This window comes from Gossypium hirsutum, chromosome A05, assembly GCF_007990345.1.
Source record: "Gossypium hirsutum isolate 1008001.06 chromosome A05, Gossypium_hirsutum_v2.1, whole genome shotgun sequence".
Lineage (NCBI taxonomy): Eukaryota > Viridiplantae > Streptophyta > Magnoliopsida > Malvales > Malvaceae > Gossypium > Gossypium hirsutum.
Window position 1 is genome coordinate 78,102,674 of NC_053428.1, and position 16,283 is coordinate 78,118,956.

Genomic DNA, 16,283 nt, shown 5'->3' on the forward strand with positions numbered 1-16,283 from the left:
TTAGAACTCAAGCTAGCAACTAAAAACATGCATGAATCTCATGGCACAACCTCAAACATACCTTAATCTAGATACAAGTATGGCCAAACCTCCTCCTAATCCTCTTCCCAACCAAACATGAAGCAAGAACTCCTTCCTCCTTCCTTAGAATTTTCGGCCAAAAGAAATGAAAAAAAGGATGAACAAATTTTTTTTTCTTTTCTTCAACTCACGGCAATGGGGGGGAACACTCACACACATTCTTTCTTTTTTTTTCCATTTCTTTATTACCCATACTCCTTATTTTATTTTTCCTAACATACCTCACTAACATAACATGTTTGTGACATGTTTCCACTCATAGCATGGCCGGCCACTACTAATTAGGGGGGAAATTTGACATGCAAGTCCTCCCTTTTTATTACATGCACTATTAGATCCTTATAGATTAGCCTATCACATTTCAAAAGTGTCACACAAGTCCTACTAACTGAATTCACATGTAATCGACTAAATTGAAGCTTGAAATTTTCACACATTCATAATTACATATTCTAGACAATAAATATCACATTCAAACATTTCGGTGACTCAGTTTAGCGGTCTCGAAACCACTTCCCGATTAGGGTCAATTTTGGGCTGTCACAACTCTCCCCCACTTAAGAAATTTTCGTCCCCGAAAATCTTACCGGTAAATAAGTTTGGGTATCGTTCTTTCATGGCATTCTCGGTTTCCCAAGTAGCTTCTTCGACTCCGTGTTTGAGCCATAACACCTTTACTAACGGAACCCTTTTGTTTCGCAACTCTTTCACTTCACGAGCTAGGATACGATACGGTTCTTCTTCATAACTCAAGTCAGATTGAATTTCAACTTCTAATGGATTAATCACGTGTGACGGATCGGATCTATAACGTCGAAGCATCGAAACATGAAAGACGTCGTGAATCTTTTCAAGTTCAGGGGGCAAAATCAATCTATACACAACTGGACCAACTCGTTCGGAGATTTCGTACGGTCCAATGAATCCCGGGCTCAACTTGTGACAACCCAAATTAGACCCTGGTCGGAATGTGGTTTCGAGACCACATTACCGAGCCAAAAATTTATTTTTGTGTTTTAATTGCATAAATTTTTGTGTGACAGTGAATATATGAGAAATTAAATGCTTAATATTAGCATTAGGATTGTGAATTAATTCAAAAAGGACCTAGTTGACGAAGTTAGAAAAGATGATAGATGAATTATAAGGAGTAATTAATAATAGGGTGAGGAAGCATGGCTTTGCATGTCAAATTGCCCATAAAATACATGGTGGCCGGCCAAGGAGTGATGATGCTCCACTCATTCTAATTTAATATGTTTTCTTTTGGTGAACAAATGATGGGGATAATAATAGAAAAGGGAACAAAAAAAAAATGGGTGTCATACTTGCCATCTCCTAGCCGAAAAACCAAGAAAAAGAAAGGGAGAAAAAACTTGGAAAGAATTCGGCCATTGCTTGTGCCTAGGAGGAGTGTTTGATGTTGTGGCATGAAAAATGAGGGAGTTTGAATGCTTAATAAGGAGGGAAGAAGGAGTGTTCATGTTTTCTTTCTTTTGCAAATGTTCTAACTAGAGGAAGAAGAGGAAGCAAGATTCGGCCAAGGTGGTCCTTTAAGTGGATTAAGGTATGTTAATGCTCTATCATTGAAAATCTTTGTATATTTGGAGTGGCCATCAAGTATAGAAGCTAGCTCATGGCAAATGTTTTTTTTGTAAAGTTAAGAAGATGACATTCGGCCATGGATGGTTGTATTTCTTTGATGTCGTTTTTGATGCTTTAGGGTATTGAGGGTTGATTGTAGATGAGGTGAGTTTCTTGATTTAAAATTTGATGGATGTTAAGCTAGTTAGGCAACCAAAGGTTCAATATTTTTGTTATGTGGTTATATGTGCATTTCGGCCATGGTCTTTGTTTGAATTTGAGATTTGTAATGTGATTTTCCTAAATTGTCTATGAATTTTTGGTTGTTGATTTCATGGTAATGGTATATTGAATCCATGACTTGAATCCATGAAAATTTAGTAAGGTTGCATTCGGCAACTTGCTTGGAATAAAAAAAAATTGATGTCTAAGCTTAGGTGATTTCGATGATGATATATATATATTCATAAATATATTTAGTTGATTCGGCTTTGGTAGTTGCATGAGGTTATTAGCCGAATATACTAACATACATATACATGTGAAATTGGAGTGTAAATCTTTAACAAGGTGGTTAAACTAGTTAAATTATTGATTTAGCTCAAGGAGTTAAAGGAGGTGAATCGAGCAAAGGCAAAGAAAAGGTTATCGAGTAGCCGAGTTGGAACCGTCTTACCCAACACGAGGTAAGTCATTAAGCATGTAGTTGGTATTATTTCAAATGGTCATAATGTGTATGTATTGATGCTGAATGGAATGAATAAATATACATATATATATATATATGCATGTACGTATGTGATGATGAAATTGTTGAATGAAAGAAAAGAGGTAAGATGTACTGAGTTGTTGATCTCGGCACTAAACGTGCGGGATGACCATTTATGACCATGAGATTGGCGCTAAGTGCGCGGGATTAAATTGTACAGCACTAAGTGTGCGATTCGACTATGTTGCACTAAGTGTGCGAATTGAATATGATGCACTAAGTGTGTGAATTGACCATGCGGCACTAAGTGTGCGAGTTTGACTATGTAGCACTAAGTGTGCGATTTGATTACGTAGCACTAAGTGTGCGAGTTGATTATATAGCACTGAGTGTGCAGGCTCAATATACATTCGTGAATCATTATGGACACTATGTGTGCGACACTATTGAGTCGATCGCGGACAGCGGATCGGGTAAGTGTCTTGAGTACGTGGCTAATAGGTGCTATGCTTATACTTGGTGTTGAGCTCGGTAAGTTCGAACCTATGTGACAAATATACTTGAAGTCACGTACATAAAATTTATCGTAGGATGGGTGGAAGGCCGTATAGTCGTTTGATTGTAACGAAAATAAATCGATTTATGAAAATGCTTCAATGTCCTATTGATGAGTATATAGAATGTGAATGCATGAATTGATATGAAATTGAATCGATAGGTTGGAGGAACTATGGTATGGTTCGGTATGGATGGAGTAAATTGTCTCGTTCCATTTTGTTTCCTCTTGTGATAATGTTATTGATAGATGGTAGTGCATTGCTTATGACTTACTGAGTTATAAACTCACTCGATGTTTCCTTGTCACCCATTATAGGTTGCTTGGACTCATCTATTTTTGCGGGGTCGGGCCGTCATCGAAGTCATCACACCGGATAGCAAGTTTTGGTACTTTCTTCTTAGTTGGCTTAGAGGAACATTTTGGCATGTATAAGCTATTACGTTGTGTTTGAACTTTGGCATGTAAACTTTAAGCCATGCGAAAATGGCACGAATGTTCGAATGAGTTGGATCAAGGGTAGGCATGAAATGGACCTAGTTACTTTCGTAACAGATGCTGGCAGCAGCAGTGTCATGAGATTGAAAAATCACTAAAATAGTAGGAGTGGAATTAATTGATGAATAAATTATGTAATCGAAGCTCGATGAGTCTGTTTTCATGAGGAAGTAACGAAAAGATCATATGGGCAGTGCATTAAGAGATAAACAGATTTTTGTGGGACAGGGCCAGAACGGTTTCTGGATTCCCTGCTCCGACTTTGGAAATTTATTATAAATTAACCAGAGATAATTAGGGGTCGTACCATATATGTACAGATTCCTCTCTGAGTCTAGTTTTCAAAGAGACAAACGGCATCAGTATTGAAGCCCCGTGCAGGGAGATATCCAAGTCGTAATGGGCAAAGGTCAGTGTAGTCGACCCCTGCAACTTGGGAGACTTTGACTAATAAACTGTACTAATTGGCCCAACCAAAAATTCTAGAAAAAAATACATAGATGGGCACATGAGTCTAGTTTCTGGGAAAAATTACGGAACTGATTTTCGAGTTACGAAACTCAAGATATGATTTTTAAAACGACTAGTACACAGATTGGGCAGTGTCTGGAAAATAAATTTTATAAGGGGTTAAAGTCAGTTAACACCTCGTGTTCGACTCCGGTGTCGGTTTCGAGTTCGGGGTGTTACACAACTTGCCCTTACGGCCAAATCTGAGTATCTTTTTCCAAGGCGAAAATTTAAGAAACACTTTATCTCCCACCTGATATTCAATGTCTTTTCGTTTCAAATCCGCATACGATTTCTGACGATCTGTGGCTGCCTTCAGACTTTCACGGATTACCTTTACTTTCTGTTCGGCATCTTTAATCAAATCAACTCCAAAAATTTTACTTTCACCGAGCTCGGTCCAAAACAATGGTGTACGGCATTTACGACCGTACAAAGCCTCGTAAGGTGCCATCTTAATACTTGATTGAAAACTATTGTTGTAAGCGAATTCAATCAAAGGTAAATACCGTTCCCATGAACCACTGAACTCGAGGATGCAACATCTCAACATATCCTCAAGGATCTGAATTATCCGCTCGGATTGACCATCGGTTTGGGGGTGAAAAGCAGTGCTAAAATGCAGCTTGGTACCCAAAGCATCTTGCAATTTCTTCCAAAATCGTGAGGTGAATCTCGGATCTCTATCCGACACAATAGAAATAGGTAACACGTGTAATCTCACAATCTGAGAAACATACAATTCAGCTATATCCATTGAGAAATCCGTGTGTACGGGGATAAAATGACCCGACTTAGTCAATCTATCAACGACGACCCAAATCGCATCTTTCTTACTTGCCGACACTGGCAACCCAGATACAAAATCCATCGTGACTCGTTCCCATTTCCATTAAGGTATCATAATCGACTGAAGCAAACCCGTGGGCACTTGATGTTCCGCCTTCACTTGCTGACATACTAAGCACTTCGAAACAAAGTCGAAAATGTCTCGTTTCATACCATACCACCAAAACTGACGTTTTAGGTCATTGTACATTTTCGTACTCCCCGGGTGGATTGACATTCGGCTACAATGAGCTTCGTTCAGAATCATCGAAATAAGTTCTGAATTTCTTGGAACACACAAACGATTCCTGAACCTCAAACAATCGTCATCATCAATTTGAAATTCAGATTTTATATTCGGAACATATTCAGCCCGTTTTGCAACCAATTCATCGTCGACTTTCTGAGCTTCACGAATTTGATGAATCAATAATGGTTTGGCCTTTAATTCAGCTACTAACACATTGTCGGGTAGAACAGACAAGTGTACATTCATCGCTCGTAAAGCAAACAGTGATTTCTGGCTTAAGGCGTCCGCAACCACATTAGCCTTTCCCGGGTGATAATCAATGACAAGCTCATAATCTTTCAACAACTCAAGCCAACGCCTTTGTCGCAGATTCAAGTCTCTTTGAGTCATCAAATATTTGAGACTTTTGTGATCCGAAAATACTTGGCACTTCTCACCAAATAAGTAATGTCGCCATATTTTCAAAGCGAATATGATGGCAGCTAATTCGAGATCATGGGTCGGATAATTTTTCTCATGTGGCTTTAATTGTCTCGACGCATAGGCCACAACTCGACCTTCTTGCATCAATACGCAACCCAAACCAAGTAGGGAGGCATCATTATAAATGACAAACTCTTTGCCGGATTCGGGCTGCACTAGTACTGGAGCTTCCGTCAAATGAGTTTTCAATTGATCGAAACTTTTCTGACACTTTTCTGTCTATTCAAACTTAACATCTTTCTGAAGCAGTTTCGTTATTGGTGTGGCTATCATCGAGAAACCTTTTACAAACCGTCGGTAGTAACCGGCAAGTCCCAAAAAGCTCCGAACCTCAGTAATATTTCTCGGAGGCTTCCAGTTAAGTATGGCTGAAATTTTGCCCGGGTCAACTCGAATACCCGATGCGGATACCACATGACCCAAGAAGCTAACCTCTCTTAACCAAAACTCACACTTACTGAACTTAGCATATAACTGCTTATCCCGCAAAATTTGCAACACTAATCTCAGGTGCTCAGCATGTACGGTCTCATCTCTTGAATAGACTAAGATGTCATCAATGAACACAACTACGAACCGGTCCAAATACTGTCTGAAGATTTGATTCATCAAATCCATAAATACCGCAGGGGCATTAGTGAGCCCGAACGGCATCACTAAGAACTCTTAGTGATCGTACCTCGTTCTGAAAGCAGTTTTGGGTACGTCCGAATCTCGAATCCGCAACTGATAATAACCCGATCTCAAATCTATCTTTGAAAACACTGAGGCTCCCTTTAGTTGATCAAACAAATCATCAATACGCGGTAACAGATATTTATTCTTTATCGTCACTTTATTCAGCTGACGATAGTCAATGCACAACCTCATGGTTCCGTCCTTCTTTTTCACAAACAATACTGGTGCACCCCAAGGTGAGAAACTTGGTCGAGCGAAACCTCTATCCGTCAATTCTTGCAACTGAGCTTTCAACTCTTTTAACTCGGTTGGTGCCATACGATACGGAGCTATCGAAATCGGCGTAGTCCCAGGTACAAGCTCAATACCAAACTCTATCTCCCGAACAGGTGGCAAACCCGGTAATTCTTCGGGAAAAACATCCGGGTATTCACAAACCACCGGCACAGATTCGAGTTTTATTTCTAACTCCTTATCATCACGTACATACGCAAGGTATGCTTCGCACCCCTTTCTTACATATTTCTGGGCCAACATTGATGATATTACAGCTGGTAACCCCTTTAAGTCCGTAGACTCAACTCGAATCATCTCGTTATTTGCGCACCTCAAATACATAGTCTAGCTTTTGCAATTCACAACCGCATCATGCACGGTCAACCAATCCAAACCAAGAATAACATCAAATTCATCAAACGGCAAAAGCATCAAGTTCGCCGGAAAACAGGAACCTCGAATTACTAGGGGACATTTCTTACACACTTTGTCGACAAGCACGTAACGACCCAAGGGATTTGACACCCGAATTACGAACTCAGTAGACTCAATAGGTAAAGTCTTACTGGATGCTAAGGTTTTGCATATATAAGAATGAGTAGAACCAGGGTCAATCAAAGCAATCACATTAGTATCAAAGAGAGTAAAAATACCGGTAATAACATCTGGCGAGGAAGCATCCTCGCGTACGCGTATAGCATAAGCCCTAGCAGGAGCGCGAGCCTCGGATCTAGTCGTAGCATCTCTAGATCCTCTCTGACCACCACTAGCATTGCCCGTATTTCTAGATGGTCTACCTCGAGCAGTGGTAGCACCTGGTTTCCCACTCTGATTTACATTCTGTTCAGACAACCTCGGGCAATCTTTAATGAAGTGGTCAACTGATCCGCACTTGTAACAGGAGCGGTCATGGAATCTACAACTCCCCGAATGCCATTTACCACAATATCGACATTCCGTTCTGTCCCGACGATCATTTCCAACACTGGCGACCGAAGTGACTCGTGTGCCCACAGGGGGTCGATCGCGATCTCGTCTAGAGAAACCCGAAGTGTCCCTAGACCGGCCTAAGTCATCTCTAAATTTCTTCGATGACTGTGGGAAGGGCTTCCCCGAAGACCTCTTACGAAACTCCTTTGCTCCCATATCAGCTTTTCTTTTCTCCATACTTAGCTCCTCGGCTTTACAAGCTCGCTCAACAAGTACCACAAATTCTCGGATTTCCAAGATGCCAACATACAGCTTTATATCATCATTTAGTCCATCCTCGAAACGTTTACACATCACAGCTTCTGAAGAAATGCATTCTCGCGCATACCGGCTAAGCCTCACAAATTTTCGTTCATAGTCGGTAACTGACATGGAACCTTGTTTGAGTTCAAGAAATTCCTTCCGTTTTTGGTCAATGAATCTCTGACTGATATACTTTTTCCGAAACTCGGTTTGGAAAAACTCCCAAGTTACTTGCTCTCTAGGCACAACAGAAGTCAACGTATTCCACCAATAGTAGGCAGAATCACGTAGCAAGGAGATAGTACACTTTAGGCACTCATCGGGTGTGCAAGATAGCTCGTCGAGTACCCGGATAGTGTTGTCCAACCAAAATTCAGCTTGCTCGGCATCATCGCTGTCCGTAGCTTTAAATTCAGTAGCCCCGTGTTTTCGGATTCTGTCAACTGGGGGCTTATTTGACCTTATTTGGTCAGTTACCGGAGGTATTGTAGGTGCGGGGGTGGCATTAGTCGGGAATGGAGGTTGTGGAACAGCCGTATTAGTTCGAATGTATTGGTTGAACCAATCATTCATTACACTATAGAAAGCTTGTCTAGCTTCGTCATTCAGATTACTAGCAACCAGTTGAGAGTTCGCCGGAGCTGTCCCTTGTGCGGGAGCAGGCGCCACACTCTCAAGATCATCAGCTACCGCTCGATCGGGATCGGGATCCATTACTATAAATAAACACATTTTCAATTGTCAGAAATCACCACACTATCAAATAATCACAAAATGACATGTATAGCTAGACCCAAACGTATTACGGTAGTCCTAGAACCGTAGCTCTGATACCAATGAAATTGTAACACCCCGTGCCCGAGACCGTTGCCGGAGTCGAACACGAGGTGCTGACCGACTTAATTCATTTACTTGCACAGTTCATTTTAAAAATTTCCAGACAGCTGGCTAACTGTGTCACTGTCACCTTAAAAATCATATCTTGAGTTCCACAACTCGAAAATCAGTTTCGTGATTTTTTCCTGAAACTAGACTCATATATGCATCTACAAATTTTTTTTCTATAATTTTTGGTAGGGCCAATTAGTACAGTTTATTAGTTAAAGTCTCCCATGTTACAGGGATCGACTACACTGACCTTCGCGCATTACGACTTGGATATCTCCCTGTACAGGGCTTCAATACTGATGACGTTTGTTTCTATAGAAACTAGACTCAAATAGGAATCTATAAATATATGGAATGACTCCTAATTATCTCTGGTTAATTTATAATGAATTTCCAAAGTCGGAACAGGGAATCCAGAAACCGTTCTGGCCCTGTTTCACGAAAACCTAAATATCTCTTAACATACAACTCATATGACCGTTTCGTTTCTTCCATATGAAAGTAGATTCATCAACGTTCATTTACATAATTTATTCACTATTTAATTCCATTTCTACTATTTTTAGTGATTTTTCACATCCACATCGCTGCTGCTGTCAGCATCTGCCTTTAAGGTAGACTTTACCTATTTCATAGTTTCCATGATTCAATTAGCCCTTTTTTGCATACATAGCACCAAGTATAATCATGATTAACCATTCCAATGGCTAATCGTTTCCAAACATTTCCATACCTCTTAGTGATCAACATACAAAACGATTATAGTACTATGCTAAAAACGTATATAAGCCATTTTCGCATGGCTATCCAAATTTACACAAAATCCATGGGTACATGACCAACAACAAGAAGGGTAGTCCTATACATGGCATTTCAAAGTTCAACCAAAATTGTACCAAAAGGGGGCTTTGATAGTGTGGGAGACTTCGACTTCCAAAAATCCCGAGTCCGATAGCTGACGAGCCAAAATCTATAAAACAGAGAAACAAAGAAACGGAGTAAGCAATTTATGCTTAGTAAGTTTTGAGCAAGGGATTCCAGCACAACAAAAGTATAGCATTCATATAGCTAAACGGATAATTTCATATGCACAAATTCTCAATATCATACTTACTTCACATTACCAACCCTTATGTTCATACACAAAAGATCAACTTAGCCAAAGGCCGGTAGCTCATTTATCGACTGAGCGAATATAGATTTGTAAGGGATCAACTAATTCAAAGCACACACGAAACATACCTCATCGCTGGGATTTTACGAGCGTATTAATTTAAATTTTTACAGCAAGATCGCTCATTCCCAAATCAAGCATCTTTGGGGTTTAGCCAGATATAACCACTCGCACAAGGCCTTTAGGTCTTATCCCGGATATGGTCACTAGCATAAATACCTTCGGGACTTAGCCCGGATATAGTCGCTAGCACAAATGCCTTCGGATCTTAGTCCGGATGTAGTCGCTTAGCACAAAAGCCTTCGGGACTTAGCCCGGATATCATTCGAGTAACCATGCACATATATCAATAAATCATGACACATTCATATTTCATTTTCATTACCAAAGCTCAAACACAAGACACTTATCACATTTACAATTTCGGCTCAATAGCCACATACAAGAGCATGATTTTGATTTACTTAAGACATAATCTAATCGAATCATAATTTAAGTCCCATTACTCGAAAACTTACCTTGGATGTTGTCGAACGATTCCGATGGCTATTCGACCACTTTTTCCTTCCCTTTATCGGATTTAGTTCCCCTTTGCTCTTGAGCTTAATTTAACAAATAAATTGATTTAATCATTTGAGCATCGAAAAGAGGAACTCAAGGTACTTGGCCCACATATATTCATTAGACATTAAAGTCACATATGTACGGAATCATCAATCAAACTCAACACATTAGTTAATACTCTCCTTAGCCGAATTTTCTAAGTCAAGATAAAGCCTTCAATATGCTTACCTATGGCCGAACAACACATCAACCTATGTACTCATTCATGTGGCCGATTATGCATGTCTATGTTGAGGCCAATTATATACTCAATACCACACACAAATGACATACCTTTTACTAACTAATGCATTACATATTATAACTCAATACGCATCCATCATGTACTCCATAACCAAATCACCATCATATGTAAATATATACCTTGAGATATTGTATATGTCATACCAATACGTCATGTGCAAACATATATATATGTGCAAGAGCCGAATCTCAAAGTTGATTATAACTAAACATGAACATAAATCCAAAACACAAATCTTACCTACCATGCAATAAGCATAAATCATACTTATGGATATACCATGGCCGAATACATCACAACACCATACCATTTCAATTTTGGTCATGGTTAAACAAAGAACTTAATGTCTCACTCAAAAATGCTAAAAAGAAAATCCAAGAGTCATCAATCCACCATCACATGTATCATTAACAAGCTTCATATTTAGCATGCAATGGCATTAACACAAAATCCACCTAGGCCGAATATCATCCCCATGACATAGCAAAGATTTGAACCATGGGCTAATTAGAACTCAAGCTAGCAACTAAAAACATGCATGAATCTCATGGCACAACCTCAAACATACCTTAATCTAGATACAAGTATGGCCAAACCTCCTCCTAATCCTCTTCCCAACCAAACATGAAGCAAGAACTCCTTGCTCCTTCCTTATAATTTTCGGCCAAAAGAAATGAAAAAAAGGATGAACAAATTTTTTTTTCTTTTCTTCAACTCACGGCAATGGGGGGGGAACACTCATACACATTCTTTCTTTTTTTTCCATTTCTTTATTACCGATACTCCTTATTTTATTTTTGCTAACATACCTCACTAACATATCATGTTTGTGACATGTTTCCACTCATAGCATGGCCGGCCACTACTAATTAGGGGGGAAATTTGACATGCAAGTCCTCCCTTTTTATTACATGCACTATTAGATCCTTATAGATTAGCCTATCACATTTCAAAAGTGTCACACAAGTCCTACTAACTGAATTCACATGCAATCGACTAAATCGAAGCTTGAAATTTTCACACATTCATAATTACATATTCTAGACAATAAATATCACATTCAAACATTTCGGTGACTCGGTTTAGCGGTCCCGAAACCACTTCCCAACTAGGGTCAATTTTGGGCTGTCACAAGTAAAATGAGGTTATGAAAAAAATGTTTAGATATGATTTTGTCTTATGTTTTGGCATAATTTGGAATGAATATTAAGCATGAAATTGGTTGATAATGTTATGGCATGATTGAAGTATGTATTGGTTATGAAATAGTTGAGCATTTGGTATGCAATTGATGTTATGGTTTTAATGGTTGTAGGAAGGACCCTTAATGGGTGGCATTTTGGCCTTGTAAATGGCCTATTTTTGTCCACACGGGCATGTGTCTCAGTCGTGTTGTTCAAGGGCCATTTCAAAATGAGCCTGGGTAGACCACACGGTCACACACAAGGGCGTGTGCTAAGCCATGTGGCCAAGTCAGTTTTGACCACGAGCTAGACACACGAGGGTGTGGTCAGCCGTGTGGCCAAGTCAATAGCCTCCCTAATTTTTACACGGCCTGGCACACAGGCTTGTCTTGTGGCCATGTGGACAAGTCAGTATGTATGCCCTGTTTTGACACAGCCTAGACACACGGCCATGTCTAAAGTCATGTGAGGCACACAGCCTGTTCACACGGTCGTGTGACCTATACAACTTTGAAAAATATTTAAGTTTTGAGAAATTTTGTATGAGCTCAGTTTAGTCCCGACCCCCTTTTAATTAATGTTTAAGGTCTCAATGACCAATATAAGGGACTATATGATAATGTTTGACTATAAATGTGAATGATGTATATGAATTGTCTGTAAATATTCTGATTTGCATGGTAACGCCTTTAATCCTAGTCCGGTGACGGATACGGGTTAGGGGTGTTACACTTGAGTGGATGACGGACTATGTATGTGTGACTCGTACACTTTGATATAAGTAAAAACATGAGTTCAAATAGATAAGGAACCAAATGTTGGTGTATTGGGTGTACGACTTTTGTAGTATGTAGCATGATTCATAATAGTGGAATCAATAGTTGACTGCCTTCGGACATACTGACCGCCTCCGGATGTACTAACATCTAGAGTGTGAATACTACAATCAAAAATAGAGTTACGAGGTGGTATATACAAGTATACGTGTCTAGTCGTAATATAGTTTTACAACAGCATGGGTGAGTACTTCGAGGATCACACCCAAGGAAGGCGATTCCTAGATCAATTCTAACCTACAACTAAAAGATCAAAATAGTACTTTAAATTTCGTTATAGTATGAAGAATATAAAATAAAGGATTTTTGGTGTTTTTATAATAATAGTAGAAATAAAATGATATAAAAAGATAAAATTCAAGAGATTAAAATGAAGATTAAATCAAATTTGATTATGGGTGATTAGCTTGCTTTGGTAATCTCTATCAACTTTTGTTTCGGGTTCATCGGCAATCAACTAGTCGCTACCCTAGAAGGATCTTCCGATACTCCACTAACATAAAAAGTCAACAAGAGTCACTTATCTTCTGACCTCACAGTCCACACCAGTTTGGGTTTAAGGTGTTCATGGATGGGCAATACCAATTTTCGGTTAATTCTTACTTTCATGTCTTCTCGGGGTTGTCAAGCCTAGGGTTTGTTTCACGTTCTACCTTTCCCAAACAACTAATCCGTTGAGTAGCCCTACAAAATAGTTAACAGATCATACCTTCACACGCTAATCCCCCACAAAGAGATTAATTTCTTATGGCATTCATAAATAATATATAATCGATGTAAAGAGAAAACATACTAATTAAACTGACAAGATAGAGTAAATGAAAGAGCTTGATTGTATTGAGATTAAGCACAAATCCACAGAGTTTGAATGATTCCACAATCTAGATCTTTTGAAAGAAAACAATGAACAAATAAACTAAAATCAAGAAACATAAGAAAGAAAGAAAACGAAACTTAACCTAAGGAAATAAACTAGGTTAATGAAAAAGTGTCCATAACATGTGCCAAAAGAGCCTATCTATAGCCTTCAAGAGGTCGTCGTCTTGAACCTAGGTCAACTGACATTTTTGAGCTTTAAGTTTGATTTTACATACCAAAATGCCCCAACTTCATGTTGAATTTCCATCCCAAAGTCGATGTCGCAACACACCAGGACCTGTGTCGCAACACACCAGGACCTGTGTCGTAACATAGAAGTTAGCATGCTTCACTTTGGGATGTTTTTAGGGGTTTGTCGCGACATCCTTAGTCAGTGTCGTAGCATCGAAGGTAGTTTCATACTTTCTCCATTATGCACTCTATGTTGCGACATAGTGTCTAGTATTGGCCTGAAATGCCTTCTAATAGTCTTTTGCACACTCACGAAGTACGTTAGCTCTCTCTTTGGACTCATTCGACCCTTAAGGTCAATAAAATACTCAATTCACACATTTTATTAGATATAAGTAAAACTAAAGAAACTTAATTAAAATATGACAGAAATGCTTGTATTCAGACTCCTTAAGTGTGAAAACTGGTTTAATTTGCTACACCGAATTACAGCAGATCAAACTCCCCCACACTTAAGTCATTGCTTGTCCTCAAGTGACATAAATAAAAACAATAAAATGAAGACCCTTGAGCAAATATGATACAATTATTGACTTTGGAGCATATGAATTAGGCATTTCATACTTACAAATAATCTTAACATGATGAGTAGTTAACTTCCCACTTTTGACCACAAACATCTAAGTTTAGTATGTTACAACGTATATGTAACAACTCGGTTTAGACCCTAGTAAGAACAGTGGTTTCGGGACCACGAATCTGGGTCAGAAAAATATTTTAATATTATTTTCTGTGTTTAAAGTATTTGAATTGATATGTATGAAATTTTCGTACGAAAATTTCATCGTTGTGTGCTTGATTTAATAAAAAGGACTAAATCGCATAAAACGTAAAAGTTGCATGCTATTAGTTAAAGGTGTCAATTGGTCTTGGCTTTTTAATATGATGGCCTTAAATGGTAAATAGCCCATTTATAAGATAGTGGATGATATTTGGTTTGGCATTTGTGCAAATATGAATTTATTTTAATGGTAAAATGGTAATATGTTAAAAAAAAGTTTAATTAAATAAATCAAAAGCCATGTTTTTTTGTCTTTTTATGCTATCATCTTTCTCCATAGTCGAATGTGAAAAGAAAAAGATGAGTTTGGAAGCTTTGAATATTCGGCACCTTTGGAAGCTTAATTCGGGTATGTGTTTTACTCGGTTTTTGATAATTTTTACGTTTTTGAGATCGTTGCTTCAAGTACTAGTAAACCCATGCCTTAATTTTTGGATTTAATGAAGAATTTGAGATTTTTCATTGTTTATTATGTGATGAAATTGTTGTTTGATGATGAATAATAAATCTTTGATGTTTGATTTTCGTGTTTAATTAAGTGATTTTTGATAAAAATGTGTATTAAGGACTAAATTTAGAAATTTGTAAATTGAGCAGTCAAAATGTGAAATAAATAAAAGAAATGGGTTGCTAGAGACCTAAGATTAATTCGGCCTAACATGGGTTTGATGAAATTTTGAGTAATTTGTGTTATTTTGAAATAGGGACTAAATTGTGAAAATGTGAAATGTTAGGGGATAAAATGAAAAATGCCCAGATTATGTGTCCTTAGATAAAATTTAATGAAATGTTGAATAAGTGAGTTAATTTTGATATTAATTAGATTGGAAAAAGTGGAATTCAGATTTGGATTGGGGGGAAAATCAAAGTGGTCAATTAGTCGTCTCGTTTCGATTACCGTTGTCCAAGGTAAGTCTGTAAGCAATAAACGTTTTAAAATTTGAATGTATATGATCTTTATATGCTGAATTTAATTGTGTGAATTTTTATTAGTTATAGCTGAACGTATAAATGTTTATGAGATTTGGGAACAAGTTCGATTCAATTGAGATATGATGTTTGAAAAGCTTAATATGAACATTAAGAAATAATTAGGATTTTCGAAATATGAATTATGTGTAAGACCGACTTTGTATCAGTGATATTCGGGCTTTATTGCCTAGCAGGCTTTGGGCCGGTGTATTAAATCAGGCTTATTGCCTAGCAGGCTTTGTGCCAATGTATTATATTAGGCTTATTGCCTAGCAGGCTCTATGCCGGTGTATTGTACTAGGCTTTATGCCTAGCAAATTTTATGTGAACAACGGTAAAAGTAATCAAATGTGTTAAATGAGCTAAAGTGATTAGGTATGTGAATGTGGTTTCCTAATTTGAAATGAAGGTAAATTGGCTGAAAGATATGTGATAAAAATGTTATGTAATGCTATTTTCTGACGCATGAAAAATTGATTTAAAAGGCTCAGGTATGTATTCATACTAAATTATGAAATTATGGCAAGTGGAATGTTCGAATTAATGATATAAATGTTACATGTTAATGTGAATTATATGTATGCATAGATGAAAGTATACATTCAGTTTACTTATGTATTCATGACATAAATGAGAGTATATATGTATAGGAAAATCTATAATTGGCCAAATGAAAAGTATAGGTGATTTTGTAAATGAAATGTATATGTTTTCATATTTGGCAATTGTAAAATATATATTCGACCACATATTATGTATATATATGTGTTATTATGGTTTGCTT